At 56.3% G+C, this 8133-nt stretch overlaps 2 pseudogenes; both read right to left on the reverse strand.

The window, feature by feature from the left end:
* Positions 1–711: 711 nt before the first annotated feature.
* Positions 712–1224, reverse strand: LOC129138345 (double homeobox protein 4C-like; annotated as a pseudogene).
* Positions 1225–5235: 4011 nt separating this feature from the next.
* On the reverse strand, positions 5236–7666 carry LOC100608660 (uncharacterized; annotated as a pseudogene).
* Between the last annotated feature and the right edge of the window lie 467 nt (positions 7667–8133).

Here is an 8133-nt window from a genome sequence, read left to right on the forward strand (position 1 = left end):
CTCCTCTGGAAGGGACGCTCTCCCACCCTCAGGCTCCTCAGTGCCCTCTGCACCTGGGCAAAAGCCAGGAGGACCAGGACACGTTCCGCGGCGGCCTGTCAGGGCCAAGGTGTGGTTGTGCCACCAGCTTCCCAGGGGAGTCCGTGGTGGGGCTGGGGCCATGGTCCCAAGGTCGCCGGGGCGGCGTGGGAACCCCAAGCCAGGGCAGCTCGACCTCACCAGCCCGCGATCCCGGAGGCTTCCGCGAGGCAGGGGCAGATGCAAGGCATCCCGGCGCCCTCCCAGGCACTACAGGAGCCGGGGCGCTCGTCTGCACTCCCCTCCGGCCTGCTGCTGGATGAGCTCCTGGCGAGCCCGGAGTTTCTGCAGAAACGGAGTTTCTCCGTTTCCTAGAAACGGAGGCCCCGGAGGAGCTGGAGGCCTTGGAAGAGGCTGCGTCACTGGAAGCACCCCTCAGTGCTGAGGGTGGGAGAGCGACCCTTCTGAAAGAGCAGGGGCGACATAGGCAAAATCCCTTCATGCAGGGGCAGGTTGGGAGATCCCCTCTGCCAGCGCGGCCTGGCTGGGCTGGAGCACGGGGATGGCCCTCGCTCCCTGGCTCACCAAAGCCCCCTGTGGGAGAGCCCCAGGCGAGTAGGACACGTGGGGTGCGGGAATCCCCATTCTCCACGCGCTGGTGTGAGCGAAGGCGACCCACGAGGGAGCAGGGTGTCACCCTCCGGGGACCGCGTTGCACTGACCGCCTGCCTGAGCAGGGGCCCTGCCAGCCTGTCCCGGTTGCCTGGCCCTTCAATTCTGAAACCAGATCTGAATCCTGGACTCCAGGAGGCCCGCCTCTCTGGCCAGTTCTTCCCTGGCGGCGATGTCTGGTAAGCGATCCTTCTCAAAGGCTCGGAGGAGCAGGGCGATCTGGGATCCAGTGTCGGTGGTCTGCTTTCACCTGCCTTCTTGCAGGCCGCGTCTCCCGGGCCAGGGCTGAGGTTCCCTCCGATGCTGCCTCAGCTGGCGTGACCTCTCATTCCGAAACCAAATATGGACCCTGGGCTCCGGAATGCCGATGGCCTGGGCCAGCCGTTCTCTGGTGGCGATGCCCGGGTATGGGTTCCGCACAAAGCAGGCACACAGGGCCTTGCTTTGGCTCGGGGTCCAAATGAGTCTCCTTCGCTTTCCCCGTCCCTGGGCTTCCGCAGCGAGGGTGCCGTCTGAAGGCGTTGGGAGGGCCATCGCGCAGAGCCTCAGCCAGAATATCACGGACAGACACGGACAGAGAGAGGCCGGCGGGCTCCCAGGCACCTCAGCCGGCCTGTGCACTGCGGCAGATGCAGCCAGGAGGCCTGCCTGGACAGCCAGCCAGCGGCTCCTATAAAGGCCCACAGGCAGGCATGCTCCACCCCTTCATGAATGGCGGTGAGCCCTGAGACAGCCCATCCAACCCTGGAAGGGTCCCAGGGCGTCGAGGTCTGCGGCTGGGGTGTGGTGGGGTGGGAGGGGAGGTCGTGGTGATGGCGGTGTTCAGGACGGAGAGACGAAGAGGAAGGGGGCTAGGGGGAAGGGGTGACAGGGGCGCGTTTCTTGAACTGGCTCTCCGGACCTCTCCAGGAATCCCACGGGAACTGGAAGCCACTCTCCGGGCTCCCACGCGTCTTCAGCAGGGAGAAACCGGCCTGGGAGGGAGGGGAGTGTGGATCTGAACCCCCGTGGGAGTCTTGAGTGTTCCAGGCACTCTCTCAGTGAAGGAGGCAGTGCCTGTGGGTGTCGCCGTTGCCGGGACAGTGTCACAGGCGCAGGCGTGTGGCTGTCCTTCATTTCCACATAAGAGACCAGAGCAAGACCCCAGAGAGAAGATGCCTCCCCGGCGTGATGGCCTGACGATGGACTCCGGTGTGCGGCAACGTGGGGAGTCTGCAGTGTGGCCGGTTTGGAAACTGACAAGGAGAGCGAAGGCACCATGCGGGTCTTCCACACTTCCCTGCATGTTTCTGGGTGCCCGCAGAGCGCTGGGAGCAAACAGTCAGCATGACACATCTCTGAACTGATCAACAAAGTGATGTAACACTTCTGTAGCGTCTGCCTACAGGGGCTTTGTGACATATCACTGCACTGATCACCCAGGTGATGGGACTTTTGTCTAGGCTCTGCCTATGGGGGCATTGTGACATATCTCTACACTGATCAACCAGGTGATGTAACTCTAGGGTTGGATCAGCCTATGGTGGCATTGTGACATATTTCTGCACTGATCATCCAGGTGATGGGACTCTTGTCTAGGCTCTGTGTATGGGGGCTTTGTGACATACCTCTGCACTGATCACCCAGGTGATGTAACGCTTGACAAGGTTCTGCCTAAGGGGCATAGTGACATATCACTGCATTGATCACTGAGGAGATGTAACTCTTGTCCAGGCTCTGCCTATACGGGGCCTTGTGACATATCTCTGCACTGATTATCTAGGTGATGTAACTCTTGCTTACGCTCTACCTGCAGGGGCATTGTGAAATATCTCTGCAATGATCACCCAGGTGATGGGACTCTTCTCTAGGCTCTGCCTACTGGGGGCATTATCAGATATTTCTGCACTGCTCACCCAGGTGACGGACTCTAGTCCTACATTTGCCTATGGGTGCATTGTGACATATCTCTGCACTGATCACCCAGGTGATGTAACTCTGGTCTAAGCTCTGCCTAAAGGGGCATTGTGACATATCTCTGCACTTACCCAGGTGATGTAACTGTTGTATAAGCTACGCCTACAGGGGAATTGTGAGAGATCTCGCCACTGATCACCCAAGTGATGTATCTATTGTCTAGGCTGTGCCTACAGAGGACTTTGCGACATACCTTTGCACTGATCACCCAGGTTATGTAACTCATCTAAGTTCTGCCTACAGGAGATTTGTGACATATCTCTGCACTGATCACTTAGGTGATGTAACACTTTTATAAGCACTGCCTACAAGGAATTTTGACAAATCTCTGCACTGATCACCTAGGTGATGTAACTCTTGTTTACCCTCTGCCCAAAGGGAGCATTGTGAAATATCTCTGCACTGATCACCCAGGTGATTCAACTCTTGTCTAGGATCTGCCAACAGGGGGTATTGTGAAATATCTCTGCACTGATCAACTTGGTGATGTAACTCTTGTCTAGGCTCTGCGTACAGGGGCGTTTTCACATATAACTGAACTGATGACAAAGGTGATGTAACGTTTGCCTAGGCTTTGCCTACAGGGGACATTGTGACATATCTCTGCACTGATCATGCAGGTGATGGGACTCTACTCTAGTCTCTGCCTACAGAGGGCGTTGTGACATCACTCTGCAAAGATCACCCTGGTTATGTAACTCTTGTCTAGGCTCTGCCTATGGGGGCATTGTGAGTTATCTCTGCACTGATCACCCAGGAGAAGTGACTGTCTTCTAAGTTCTGCCTAGAGGGAAATTGGGACATATCTCTGCACTGAATGGTGAGGTGATGTAAAACCTTCCAAGGCTTTGCCTACAGTGGGATTTATGACATATCTCTGCCCTGATCTCCCAGGTGGTGTAACTCTTGTCTAGGCTCTGCCTACTGGAGACATTGTGACATATATCCTCACTGATCACCCAGGTGATGTCACAATTATCAAGGATATGGCTACAGGGACATTGTGACATGTCACTGCACTGATCACACAGCTGATGTAACTCTTGTCTAGGCTCTGGCTACAGGGGAGTTGTGACACATCTCTGCGCTGATCACCCAGGTGATTTAACCCTTTTCTAGGCTCTGCCAAAAGGGGGCATTGTGACATAACTCTGCACTGATCACCCAGATGATGGGACTCTTGTCTAGGCTCTGCCTACAGGGGCATTGTGACATATCTCTGCAGTGATCACGCAGGTGATATAACTCTTGTCTATATCTGCCTACTGGCGGCATTGTGGTATATTTCTGCACTCATCACCCAGGTGATAGACTCTTGTCTTGGATCTGCCTATGGGGGCATAGTGACATATCTCTGCAGTGATCACTCATGTGATGTAACGCTTGTTTAAGCTGCGCCTAAAGGGGAATTGTGACAGATATTTCCACTGATCACCCAGGTGATGTAACAATTTTCTGTGATTTGTCTACAGGGGACTTTGTGACATATGTTTGCACTGATCAGCCAGGAGATGTAACTCTTGTCTAGGCTCGGCCTACAGGGGCTTTGTGACATATTTCTGCACTTATCACCCAGGAGATGTATCTCTTGTTTTGCCTCTGCCTACAGATGGTATTCTGACGTATCTCTGCACTGGTCACCCAGGAGATGTAACTCTTGTCTAGGCTCCACCAACAGGGGTTATTGTGACGTATCTCTGCACTGGTCACCCAGGTGATGTAACAGTTATCTAGGCTCTGCCTACTGGGGCGTTTTGATATAGCTCTGCACAGATCACCTAGGTTATGTAACTCTTGTCCACTCTCTGCCTCCAGGGGGCATTGTGAAATGTCTCTGCACTGATCACCCAGGTAATGGGACTCTTCTCTATAATTTGCCTAGAGGGGGATTTATGACATATCTCTGCACTGATCACCCAGGTGATGGAAGTCTTGTCTAGGCTCTTTTTATGGGAGTGTTGTGTCAAATATCTGCACTTATAACCCAGTTGGTGTAACTCTTTTCTAGGCTCTGTCTACAGGGATTTTTGTGACATATCTCTGCACTGATCACCTAGGTGATGTAAGCCTTGTATGGGCTTCGCCTACAGAAGTCTGTGACATATCTATGCACTGACCTCTGAGGTGATGCAACTCCTGTCTAGACACTGCCTACAAGAGACATTGGTACATATCTCTTCATTGATCACCCAGGTGATGGACACTCTTCTTAGATCTGCCTACATGGACATTGTGACACATCTCTGAACTGATCAACCAAGTGATGAAACACTTGTCTAGGCTCTGCCTACAGGGACTTTGTGACACATCTCTGCACTGCTCTGTGGAGTCTCTCACTGGGCCTAGACCTAGAAGGCAGGAATCCTAGGCCGGTCAGACCTGTGGAAAGGGCGGGCGGAAGACACGCACCTTCTTAGCCAGTCAGGTGTTCCCCGCGAAAGAGAGGACACCTCCCTGCCCCGACCCGACCCCGTCCCAACCCCGCGTCCTAAATCTCCTCCAGCAGAGCCCCGTATTCTTCCTCGCTTAGGGGTGCTTCCAGCGAGGCGGCCTCTTCCAAGGCCTGCAGCTCCCCTGGGGCCTCCGTTTCTACGAAATGTTGTGCCTGCTGCAGAAACTCCGGGCTCGCCAGGAGCTCATCCAGCAGCAGGCCGGAGGGGAGTGCAGAGGAGCACCCCTGCTCCTGGATCGCCTAGGAAGGCCCCGGAAGGCCTTGCATCTGCCCCTGCCGCAAGGAGGCCTCCGTGGGCTCGGGCTGGCTAGGTGGAGCTGCCCCAGCTTGGGGTTCCCACGCCGCCCTGGCGACCTGGGACCCCGGCCCTAACTCCACCACGGACTCGCTTGGGACGCGAGTGGCGTGAACACAACTTGGCCCTGTGGCCCCGCTTGTGCGGGCCCAGGCTGTCCCACTGCGCAAAGGCCCGGCAGTTCGTTGTGCTGCGGGTCCAGGTCCTCCCGGCTTTTGTCCGGGTGCAGAGGCGACCGAGGAGCCTGAGGGTGGGAGAGCGCCCCTTCTGGAGGAGCCGGGGTGGTGTACGCAAAATCCCCGCGTGCCGGGGCAGGTGCGGATATCCCTTCTACCGGTGCGGTGGGGCTGGGCTAGAGCACGGGGATGGCCCTCGTTCCCTGGCTCACGAAAGCCCCCTGTGGGAGAGCCCCAGGTGCACAGGGCACGTGGGGAGCGGGAAGCCCTGTTCCCGACACGCCGGTGTGGGCAAAGGCAACCCACGAGGGAGCTGGGTGACACCCGCCAGGGTCCGCATTGCACAGGCCGCCTGCCTACGCAGGCGCCCTGCCAGCCTGTCCTGGATGCCTGTCGCTTTGACTCTGAAACGAGATCTGAATCCTGGACTCCGGGAGGCCCGTCTCTCTGGCCAGCTCTTCCCTAGCGACAATGCCTGGAAAGCGATCCTTCTCAAAGGCTTGGAGGAGCAGGGCGGTCTGTGATCTGGTGACGGCGGTCAGCTTTTGCCTGCCTTCTTGCGGGCCGCGTCTCCTGGGCCAGGGCCGAGATACCTACTGGTGCTGCCTCAGCTGGCGTGACCTCTCATTCTGAAACCAAATCTGGACCCAGGGCTCTGGAATGCTGATGGCCTGGGCTAGCCGTTCTCTGGTGGTGATGCCCGGGTACGGGTTCCACTAAAAGGAGGCTCGCAGGGCCTCGCTTTGGCTCGGGGTCCAAAAGAGTCTCCTTCGCCATCCCCGTCCCTGGGCTTCCTGGGGGAGGGTGCCATCTGAAGGTGTCGGGAGGGCCATCACTGGGAGCCCCGGTCAGAATTTCACGGAAGGACACGGGCAGAGAGAGGCCAGAGGCTACCGTGCACCTCAGCCGGCCTGTGCACTGCAGAAGGAGCAAGCAGGAGGCCTGCCCGCAGAGCCAGCCAGCGGCTCTTATAAAGGCCTGCAGGCAGGCAGGCTCCACCACTTCCTGAATGGCGGTGAGCCCTGGGACAGCTCACCCCACCACAGAATGGTCCCAGGGCATGGAGGCCTGTGGCCGGGGGTGTGCTGGTGTTGGGGGGTAGGGCATGGTGATGGTGGAGATGGGGCCGGAGAGACGAAGAGGAAGGGGTGAGGGGGAAGTGGTGAGGGCGGCGCATTTCTGGGGCTGGCTCTCCGGACCCCTCCAGGATTCCCGTGGGAACGGGAAGAGGCTCTCTGGGCTCCCACGCATCTTCAGCAGGGAGAAACCGGCCTGGGAGTGTGGAGGGGAGTGTGGAACTGAACCTCCGTGGGAGTCTGGAGTGTTCCAGGCCCTCTCTCCGTGAAGGAGGCAGTACCTGTGGGTGTCGCCGTTGCCGCAACAGTCTCACACACGGAGGCGTGTGGCTCTCGTTCATATCCATGTAGGAGACCAGAGCGAGACCCCAGAGAGGATGCCTCCCCGGCGTGATGGCCTGATGATGGATTCCCGTGTGCTGCAACATGGGGATTCTGCAGTGTGGCTGGTTTGGAAACTGGCAAGGAGAGCGAAGGCACCATGCTGGTCTTCCACCATTCCCTGCATGTTTCCGGGTGCCTGCAGAGCTCCGGGAGCAAATAGTCAGCAAGACACATCTCTGAACTGACCAATAAAGTGATGTACCACTTGTCTAAGCTCTGCCTACAGGGGCTTTGTGACATATCTCTGCACTGATCAGCCAGGTGATGGGACTTTGTCTAGGCTCTGCCTATGGGGGCATTGTGACATATCTCTACACTGATCACCCAGGTGAAGTAACACTTGTGTTGGATCTGCCCATGGGGGCATAGTGACATATTTCTGCACTGATCACCCAGGTGATGGGACTCTTGTCTAGGCTCTGTTATGGGGGCTTTGTAACATATATCTGCACTGCTCACCCAGGTGATGTAATGCGTGACTACGTTCTGCCTACGGGGCATAGTGACATATCACTGCATCGATCACCGAGGTGATGTAACTCTTGTCCAGGCTCTGACTATAGCGGCCTTGTGACATATCTCTGCACTGATCATCTAGGTGATGTAACTCTTGCTTACGCTCTGCCTGCAGGGGCATTGTGAAATACCTGTGCACTGATCACCCAGGTGATGGGACTTTTCTCTAGGCTCTTCCTACTGGGGGCATTGTCACATATTTCTGCGCTGATCACTCAGGTGACGGACTCTCGTCTTGGATTTGCGTATGGGGGCATTGTGAGATATCTCTTCACTGATCACTGAGGTGATGTAACTCTAGTCTAGGCTCTGCTTACAGGGGGTATTGTGACGTATCTCTGCAATGATCACCTAAGTGACGTAACACTTGTGTAGGCTCTGCCTACAGGGGCATTTTGACATATCTCTGCACTGTTAAACAAGGTGATGTAACTATTGTCTAGACTGTGCCCACAGGGGGATTGAGAAATATATCTGCACTGATCCCGAGGTGATCAAACTCATGCCTGGTCTCTGCCTACTGGGGACATTGTGACATATCTCTGCACTGATCACCCAGGTGCTGTAACTTTAGTCTACGCTCTGGCT

Source organism: Pan troglodytes, chromosome 22, assembly GCF_028858775.2.
Source record: "Pan troglodytes isolate AG18354 chromosome 22, NHGRI_mPanTro3-v2.0_pri, whole genome shotgun sequence".
Lineage (NCBI taxonomy): Eukaryota > Metazoa > Chordata > Mammalia > Primates > Hominidae > Pan > Pan troglodytes.